This window comes from Aulostomus chinensis, chromosome 24 (assembly GCF_037954235.1).
Source record: "Aulostomus chinensis isolate RoL2024-O1b breed Wild chromosome 24, RoL_Achi_v1.0, whole genome shotgun sequence".
In the NCBI taxonomy this organism is placed as follows: domain Eukaryota; kingdom Metazoa; phylum Chordata; class Actinopteri; order Syngnathiformes; family Aulostomidae; genus Aulostomus; species Aulostomus chinensis.
The window spans coordinates 4,605,126-4,615,060 of NC_141343.1; the positions used below are offsets into that span (position 1 = coordinate 4,605,126).

Sequence of the window (9,935 nt, forward strand, 5' to 3'; positions counted from 1 at the left end):
AGTGAGATGAGTCAGATTCATACAAAGAACTCAGCTGCAACTGAAAGAATGATGTGACAACGCAGCGCGTCTCACCCAGCCGTCCTCCCCCCGACCAACAGATGCCTCCAGACTCACCTGCCCGTGTTTCCCCACCTCCTTGCTCACCTGCCTCCCAGTTTCTATCACCCTCTCCTGTGGTCCTTACCAGTTTGGCATTTCATGAGAGACGACACGAACAAACTGCTTTGGGTTGGACTCCAAGTCACTAGAGGTAGAAACAAGGGATGCTAGCCTCCTTAGCATGAGCAGAGTGAAACTCTACCACCGCTGTAAGCTTTTTTTATACTGAGAGGATGAGGTTGTTGCAGCTCATATGAGTTGGAATTGATTTTTGAACGGCTCTCTGGTACCAACACGAGGCAGCTCCTGCTTCTTGAGAGCCATTCACTGGCCTGAGGTCCAAATTCCTCACACTGCATTCTGATGAGAAGTTACAGTGCTGGAAGAAATTAATCTCAAAGCTGAAGCAAGCTTTCCTCCTGGACAAGTTGAGGATGACTTTTACCGTTTCTTTCATCGCAGATAAAGAAAAACAATGAGTCACTCGTAGAAATTACTCCTGGAGAGGAATTCTTCCTCTGATCCCGCTCCCTGAAGAGCCCCAAGTCCCTTCGCTACCTCATGAATTGTCCAGATTTCCCTCCCCATCACTGGACATCTCACTTCATCCAGAGGCTTCTTGGTTCTGACTATCTGGCGGGACTTGAAGGCTTCAGTTCTGGGGGAGTGAAGCCTTTCAGAGTCATTAGGGGTCACTTGAGGAGAGTGTTGGCACCTGGTCACACCTGGACCCGCCTGGACCTAAGAACCCCCATGAGTATCGGTTGGCTCAGCGATTGTAACAACTCAGCCCAACTGCTAGACCTCACTCATGAAAGGCCTGTGAGGCGAGGAGGACCTGAGCAGCTCAGGGCAGGGAGGCATGCTGGGAGTCAGGCTGAAGGCTCCAGACTCTTCAGCACAGTTTCATTCAGAGATGCAGCTGTTCTGAGCTGTTGCACTGGTTAACTTATTTGAAGCCACAGAACTCAGCCTGTGAGTTTATAATTGGCATTTCCACCACTGGACATGGACCGGGCCGCGTGTAGACCCTGCCAGGGAGTGTTACAGAGATGAATGAACAGACTGGAGAAAGTTTATTTCTACAAATAGTCTTATCCACTGCATTTACTCTCTTCCTTTGATGGTGACATTTCTCACTACAGTAACAACACTGCCTACAAACTCTCCCTCCAGTTGCTGACTGATAGAAACAACAACATCAGATAGAGGGCTGGATGGTGCCACTCGCCACTGCTGATGTGAGCGCAGCAAGATTGAGAGATTTGCGATTTTGGAGTACATTCAACTTGAAAGTGACTCAGGAGAGGCATATAATCTGCAGTGTTATCTGTGACAGGACTCAAAGGCAGCAATGAGAGGGGGCCCCAGGACATTATGGGGACTAAGTAGCTCTATCTGGCCTAGGCTGGATCAGCACATGGTGGGGTAGAGATGCTTTGATCACACACACACACACACACACACACACACACACACACACACACACACACACACAGAGCAAGATTATGATTGCCTCGCTCCTCTTGTGCAGTTCATTCCAGGTCTTGAACAACTTGGTAGACACACACTTTTTCTTTTCTTTTTTGGTGGAATGTCTTTTTTCACTATTGACATTTGCACAATAGAAGCAAATGTTGAAAAGCAATGCTGGAAAAAACAAAAATGTTTGAGTGATAATCACAGCGTCCAATACTGTTTAGATGCTCACTTTCTATTCTCTCTACATTCTGTTCTTACCAGAACAAAAATAAGAGACGCGTGTGTGTGTGTGTTTGTGTGTGTGTGTTTGATCCTCAGGTTTGTGTACACCAAAAGGAGCTTTGCAAGAAAAACTTGATTCTGTCGCATTCAAACAGTCACAATCTTAAATTCATACAGTAACTCAATCTATGACAAGCACCAATTTTTATGTCATTTATGGAGCTTTTCAAGTCATGTTGGGGGAGGGGGGGTGAGAAAAATCTGGCATGGCATTAGAAAGGGGGTCTGGAGCTGGACCCTAACTCATAACGACACAGGGACATGGTATGCGCCTTAGCCCAGGGCGCCACAAAGGGAGCAATGTGTTGGGTGTTTTAAAAATGTATCGCAAAATGACACAACTGGGGCCTCATTCATTCTGCATGAACCACTGAGGGAAGGATTTTATAGTTAACGTGAAAAATAGAGTGACAGAGTGAAAGAGAAGAAAACCTCGGGAGGCATTTCAAGTGGAGTGAGATGTCCAGGCAGGACACTTTGAGTCCTGCGATACGGTGCCGTCACTGCACAAGATGGCAGCCTGCTCAGGTCCTTGCTCATTGAAATGTGATGATCCTGTATCAATTGTGACAAAATTCCCAGCGCAAAAACATCCAAATAATAAGATCCTTTCCAATTACAAACATTGCAGCAGGATTTGCAGGCCTGCAGCGAGTACCGAGCGTGAGCAAATAATTAAATGTTGATAACGAAATGTAACATCAACAAAGCACACAGAATAAAGTCAGCAGGAACATCCAGATCTGGCTCCGGGCACCCAGAGCAACCCTCTCACAGTTGTCTCTGTCAACATCGGAAACACAACAACCCTGTGCAGCCAGCCTGGCTGTCAGGATACTGCACCCTGAACCTCTCAGTCGCCCTCACAGTGGCGCTCGCGGAAGATAAAGGATGTCCGGGACGTGAGGCTTCATCCTCTGGAGACATGAGATCATGTGACAGTTCTGGTACTGGCAGGTTGTTCCAGGATGGTGTTGCTCTGACAGATGCCACCATTAGACCAGATCTGGTCCCAGTGGTCCCTCCAGCGAGCACTCTGCTATGTAGCCCATCCAGAAAGGTTTGATAGCTTTCAGTGTTTCAAACATTACATTTATAAAATTGCTGCAATTGAAACCGGAAAGTTTCTTCATTTTCATTGTCCTCTTGAAGACACACTTGATCAGATTGTTGTATACTTGTTGTATAACAGCAGGTTATGTTAAAATATCATCAATATATTGGTGGGGGATCCAGTGAGTTTGACAGATGTTTTTCTGCCTTCTAAAAGCCCCGCAAGCTCGACGCCGTCCTCCTCGCCACCCTGGAGACGTGCCAGCTCCTGGGTTTGTTGGTAAAATGTCCCACCATATTTGCTGCACACAGGATCACAAATGGGCTCATTGTCCCACCTGATATGGTTCCCACACGGCATTCATTCCATCATATACATATACACAAAACAGCTCAAGTGTATCAATGTCAGAGTCTTGCAGCCAGCAGGTCTAGCAGATCAAATGAGGCCCAATGTTCTAGGACACAGTTGTCATCAATGATTGAAGCTCAGCTTGTTGGAACTTCTGTTTTCTCACAAAAAACAGAACACACAGTGGAGTTTATGCAGAGTCGATCGAGTCCAGAGCAAATGTTCCATGCAGGAGGGTGTTGTTTGCTCACGCTCAGTTTCTGCTTTTAGTTCTGTTTCCTCTGATGCAGGTTTGACTCTTTCAGTAATGGTTGTTCAGGTTTCACTCAGCGTTTCTGGGCCTCCTCCACGTCTCCACACCGTCAGCAACATTAGATGTATTCTAGTGGCATGATGGACTGCTGCGCCTCTGATGAGAGCTCCCGCTCTGCTCCTCTTCAGGTCTCTTTGAGGTAAAAAATGGCGGGTGTCTCACAGCGAGCCATCTGTTATGATTATGGACACCCTGAAGGGGTGAGTGGTGACTGCAGTGGGCTACTAATTGAATTGGGTGTAGAGGTAATCTTGTCAGTGTGTTGGGGTGGCTGCCACCACTGCCGACGACTCCTCCACAGGCTTCTCTTTACCTGCGTGTTCAAACACTAAATGACAGTACAGTGATGGTAGATACTGCATGCTGGAGGTGAGTGTACTTCAAAAAGGCAAATACATTTTGGGTGAAGTATCACTTTCATCCGAATGACTTTTTGTTGAACGAAGCTTCTTAATATTTTGGAGTGAAAGATTCCTTCACACATTTCCTATATTTAATGTCACTAAATGAAGGAACGAGCCATGGGAGAACCGACAGCACATCCTCCCTCTGAGCTCCCTCACAGTCATCAGCTCACATTCCAGAGGAAGTAGGTCAATGACAATCATTAGAAGAGGTTCATCTGCTGGGTGTGGGCCTGGGAACCAGCCCCCGTGGCTTAAACACCCCCAGAGTTGATAAGGATGCAGATGCAGACCAAAGAGACGAGGGACGAAACAACAGAGACCGATGGAGTTTATGATGGCCAGCATGAGTTCACAGGTCAGTGGTCAAGATCAACGCTGTAGACGCACTCAAGTTATCGTCATCTTGCAGACTGATTGGACAAAGTCATGGATTCACTGTCAGAAGGACTGAGGAGTGGGACCCCATCATGACCAGGAGGGGGATCCCAAAGTAACCCTTGAGGGGTTACCACTGAAAGCTGATCACAGGGCTGGAAATTAAATCAACCAGCACCGACGTGCAGCTGCTAACAAGAGAAAAGCATCAACTGGCTGCAGAGAAGCTTTGAGCAGGTGTGAAGGAGGGCTGAGACCACCAGGGGCAAATCCTCAGCGAGACCCAGGAACTAATAATAATAATAATAATACATTTTATTTATAAGGCGCCTTTCAAGGCACTCAAGGTCGCCGTACAACAGTTTAAAAAATAAATAGATAAATAAAACATGCACAATTTAAAACAACAACAACAGAAGTCCCTAGCAGAGCACAGGAGAGGGCACTCAGCCATACGCCTGTCTAAAAAGGTGAGTTTTGAGATGATTTTTGAAGGTGTCAATGGAGTCTGTGTTTCTGATGTCAGGAGGGAGGGAGTTCCAGAGGCGAGGGGCAGAGCAACTGAAGGCTCTAGCCCCCATGGAGGTTAGACGGAAGGAGGGGACGTTGAGGCTGATGGAGGAGGAAGACCAGAGAGACCGGGTGGGAATGTTGGTGTGGAGAAGGTCTGACAGGTATGAAGGGGCGAGGTTATGGATGGTTTTGAATGTATGGAGGAGGATCTTGTAGTCAATGCGGTGTTTTATGGGAAGCCAGTGGAGTTGATGTAGAACGGGGGTGATGTGACTGATGACAGGGGTTCTGGTGATGATTCGGGCAGCTGCGTTCTGGACCAATTGAAGCTTATGGAGGAGCTGGGTGTCGTCCGCGTAACAGTGAAAGTAGATGTTATGCTTACGGAATATCAGTCCAAGTGGGAGGAGGTATATGATGAAAAGGATAGGGCCAAGGACAGAGCCCTGGGGAACACCAGAGGAGAGGGGGGAGGGATCGGATGTGAAAGATTTTAACTGAATGAATTGAGTACGGCCAGAGAGATATGAGCAGAACCAGTCCAGGGGTGCCTAAGACACGGCGCTGACTTAAGTTCTGATGAAGAGACAATGAGAAGGCATGGCGTGGTGGATCCCAGGCCTTCATATAACCTCCTCTCACCTGGACCAGATCTGGTAGATCAGGTTGGCACACTTGCTTGTCATTGGGGTCGGTCACCTCCACACACACACACACACACACACACACAATCAGTCCGAGCAAGGTACAGGTGCACCTCCCAACTCGGTTAAAACGAAGGAAGAAAAGGAAGAAGTTGTCAGAAAAATACATTTTAGAAAAATAAATAGACCCCTGGACCCAAATAACAGTGAGAGCGTGAGACAGAGGGGTTGGACGCTCCCTTCGTCACACAAATACATCAAAGATAACGTCCACTCTTACACCATGTAAATGTCATCAGCTAAATATAGAGGATTCATTCATTCTGCTGTCTGTACGATGACGGTAAAGACTTGATGGAGTCGTTTGGCTCCCGTTAATCAGTCACGTCTGCCACAGCGGCAGGACACAGCAGAGATTACAGCTAAAACGTGACGAGCGAGGGGAAAGGAGGACTTTTTATGGAAGCTGTACCTCTTTAGATGCCAACACATTAATCATCAGCGAGAAAAATTCGTCTATGTCTTTGCACACGCAGGAAGAGGCTCGTTCTCCAGAAGGAGACGTGAAACAGACGGAGTTGGACTACTGACTACTGCAGAGAAGCCCTGAGGTGATGTGAGGACTCGCATCATCAACGGTTTGCTCTGTTCTACCAGCCTCAGCAAAGCGTTGCGTGTTTTCACGGATGATCCCGTGTCTACTTAACAGATGCTTCTACTGACTGTAGCAACACGCTGTCAACAAGGAGGAAACACTGGTTTGGGGGCGTTCAGTGAAATCAAACTGAGTCTCATCTGCCTTCTTCAGATCTGGAACGAACGTACGTGCAGGCTCACAGAATCCTCGCCCTCGCCTCTCAGTTTTCAGGTGTGACGGTAAATCACTGCGTCCTGTCAGCTGATGCTTGGCTTGTAATATCTCATCGGTTGAAACCGTTTCTTCTGTCACGGACAGATTCTACTTTTATAATTCTGCATCTTAAATTATGGGTTCAGGTCAGAGATTATAACTCCTGTGTTGTGGTTTTGCATGGTTTCTATTGTGTTACTTGTCAGTCCCCTTTTTACTTTGAAGTGTACCTCCCTCGGGTGTCACTTCCTGTCTTTGTCTGTTCCCCGCCTTGTTTTGAGGCTCTCACCTTTGTCTTTTGATCATTAAAAGTTCCCACCATCAACCCTGACATACACCTTCATCTTAGCACAGAAAAAAAAAACAGATTTGGAATGCCTACAAAGTACACAAAATAACTAGATACTGTTTGAAAACTACATTTAAGGTACGGTGCAGTTCAGGCAAAACTGCATACCAGAGAGTACTAGTACTAGATCACTATTCCAGCCAGCCAGAGACCAGGACCAAGAGCTGTTCTACTGAAGATCAGGAGGAGCTGGATTATGAAGATCCCCTCTACATGGTGACAGAATTTATTAATCAGCTTGAGCAGACAGAAAGTTGCAGATGTCCCAGGCGGACGGTGCGTTCATGCAGGTGAGTGAGTTCGCTGTTTTGAAATGATGGTCAGTGTTATGGAACTAGTTTTGTCACACAGGCTCAGTCATTTCTGGTCTCAGTAATCAATGATTTAATGTGACATAAAAAGATTTTGTCGGCGTAAATAATCTCAACCAGTCAATGATGTTGCAGTTGTTTTGGAGGGCGATCCAGAACCACCTGCTCCTGAACTCAGTGCCTGGCTAAACCTTGGACCTGACCCCGGTGGAGGAGTGCGGCATGGCAGGCACCAGTTACACAACAATCTCGCGCAGCACTGATGGCCTGGTTCCAACCTTCTTCATTCACAAACTTCAGCCGGGATCTGCAGAGGCCACGTTCTATTGTACTGGGTGAAAAGCTGCAGTCATCCACAGGAGCATAATGCTGCAGTCGCTGAATTAAGTGTACCTCCTCACCCTGAACTTTCTGCAATGGAACCTTTTCATTCCTTTTCCATGAAATGACCTTCATAACAATGGCCTTCGTGTGGATGTCAAACTGGGTGGGGAGTTGGCCAGAGGGGTAAATGTCCTTGGGTCTCAATCACAGTCCCATTTACTTGGACTTTCAAACCCCCCCCCAAAATGTCATTTTCTCTTCAGTGGTGTGTATCTGTGGGGTGAAAAATTGTTCCGGCTTTAGGAAAATCAGGAGTTATGTGACATGCGTGTCTGACGTGATCTTGAACTGCAGTTTCTTGTTCAAGCTTATTTATTCAGTCACTTGTCTTCCTTTGTCTCCAGCGTCCTGTGACCCGGAGCAGGAGAAACCGCATAAATAATGAATGAATTGTTATCAGAGGTACAATTTGCATTCTTGAAGCTGATCTTGCAAATTCTGAATCTACATTTAAGAGAAAGCTGTTGCTTCTCTTAAAAGGCCAGACTAGTTTATTGTTTTAATAGAAAGGTTGTGATGGGAAAGATGCAGGTTTTTACAGTGCTGAGGCCCATTAAAGGCTGCTCGAAACTGATGGTCTGCTCTCTGAACCCTCTGTGTCGCATCGCCACTCGAAACGTAGCACACGTGTGATCGCGCTGACCTTGTTACTCAGCCAAGCCTCACGTTTTCACATGCCATTGCTTATTATTCCCCTACTTCATTGGAAAAATGTGTCTAACCTCTCAGCGACCTCGTCCACTTAGGACAGATGTACCTCAAACTCACCGACATCTATAAAAGATGACAGGTTGAGGCACCGAGGTGTCGTTCTGCTGCCCCGAGCAACTCTGAGACACCACTAATTGAGAGGAACATTTAAGAGAAGCTACTGTTGGGGGCCCATGCTGTGCATAAATGTTGAGAATATTCTGAAGTGTCTTTTCATTGGTGTGAAAGTCCAGTAAATTTCACTGCAAAGAGAAAAATAAGATGGGAACACAAGGAAAAGGAGCAGGAAAGGTCTTAAAAGTGGGATTGTGTGGATTATGGTGATTTAGAGCTCCTCTCTCGCTCAGTGGTTTTCAGAGGCGGGCTGGAACATAATGAGGACAGTCCATCAGTCTATCCAGCTCTTTATTTGCGTATTCCTTCTTGTCCTGCATGTGAGAGAATTAAAGGAATCACTTTCTCTGTGTCTAGGTGGATGCGTAGCTGCGTTCGTGTTGGCCTATTGTAGGTTTTCTTTGAGGACATTAATCTGTTTCTCTCCTCGTGTTTTTCCATCCTGCTTCCAGTTGAGTGAAACGGCAGGAAAGAAGACGCCGGGAAATTAATGAGCTCTGATAAGCAGAAAAAAATAAACAAATTAAAAACTAAATTGTATTATAGGATTTCCAGCAGTCTGCCAACACGGGGGTTCAGGTCTCGGTGATGCCTCTGGCTTGGCTTGGCGTTTCCGCGGGGGGGCATTTACTGCTGCACTAGCGCCTCCTCTGGTCAGTCAGGGCACCCATCTGGGGGAATGGGAACAGCTGGATCCTCTCATGTGCACGCCTGATGGAGGAAGCATGTGGTAGTCTCCAGAGAAGCAAAGGGGGCGGAGCAATGGCCAAGGCTGCTTGGGGGTCAGTAGGCACCGTAAACCCTGCTAGTTCCAGGTTGGACCTCCTTTGCCCTCAGAACTGTATTAGTTCCATTGTCATGGAGTCAACATGGTGGATACAGGAAATGCTCCTCAGACATGCTGGTCCTTATGGACATGACATCACACCACTGGCTGCACATCCCACAGGTTCTGTACTGGACTGAGTTCTGGTGACTGTGGAGTCACCAGAACTCATTGTCATGTTCCAGAAACCAGTTTGAGATGATCAGAGCTTTGTTCCCCTGCTGTCAGTAGCATCAGAAGATGGCCCAGCGGGGTCCTACAGGGATGGGCATGCAGGCACCAGCAGCAGCAGCAGCCTGAGCCGTCGTTAGCTCCTCTGCTACTGGAGCTCACCTGCTCCAAGGTTCCAGGTGGGCAGCTCTCCTCTGAACATCAGCATTTTCATCCGGAGAACTGCAACAATCTGAGTGAAGAAACATGAAACAAGGTATAAAAAAGTTTTTAAAAAAAAGAGCTTTGCTTTCCACCTTTTTTTCCTTTCGTCCTGTATTCCTGCCTCTCGCTGTAAATAGCCTGGAAAAAGAGCCAAAGAAGGAAGCTCAGCAAGACCCCGTCTGCTCCACTGTTGCTGTGGGCATGCCACACAGACGTGGTACTCCCCACTGATCATGACAATTTCAACATCTCATATTTATCCAGGATATAAAACAGCCAGGGATGAAACAATTCAGATGGCCCTTTTTGACGTTCCCCGCCTCACACATCAGAACCAACTGTTTACCTTCACTTACATTCTGTGCGCCAGCGATTGCAATTTACACATTACAGCAGCCATAAATGGAAGGCAGCATATCAAACACAAACACCTGCTTCAGTAACTCTGCTCACTGCATGAATGACAAACAGGATTCCTGCTTCTTGTTAATA

The 9,935-nt window shown here is 46.9% G+C and overlaps 1 long non-coding RNA gene across 1 annotated transcript; it reads left to right on the forward strand.

The window, feature by feature from the left end:
* The first annotated feature begins 4,982 nt into the window (after nucleotides 1-4,982).
* Nucleotides 4,983-6,248, forward strand: LOC147238422 (uncharacterized). The gene is made up of 3 exons (XR_015111908.1): nucleotides 4,983-5,040; nucleotides 6,060-6,134; nucleotides 6,233-6,248. It is a non-coding gene; the product is annotated as an uncharacterized LOC147238422 (long non-coding RNA).
* The last annotated feature ends 3,687 nt before the right edge of the window (nucleotides 6,249-9,935 follow it).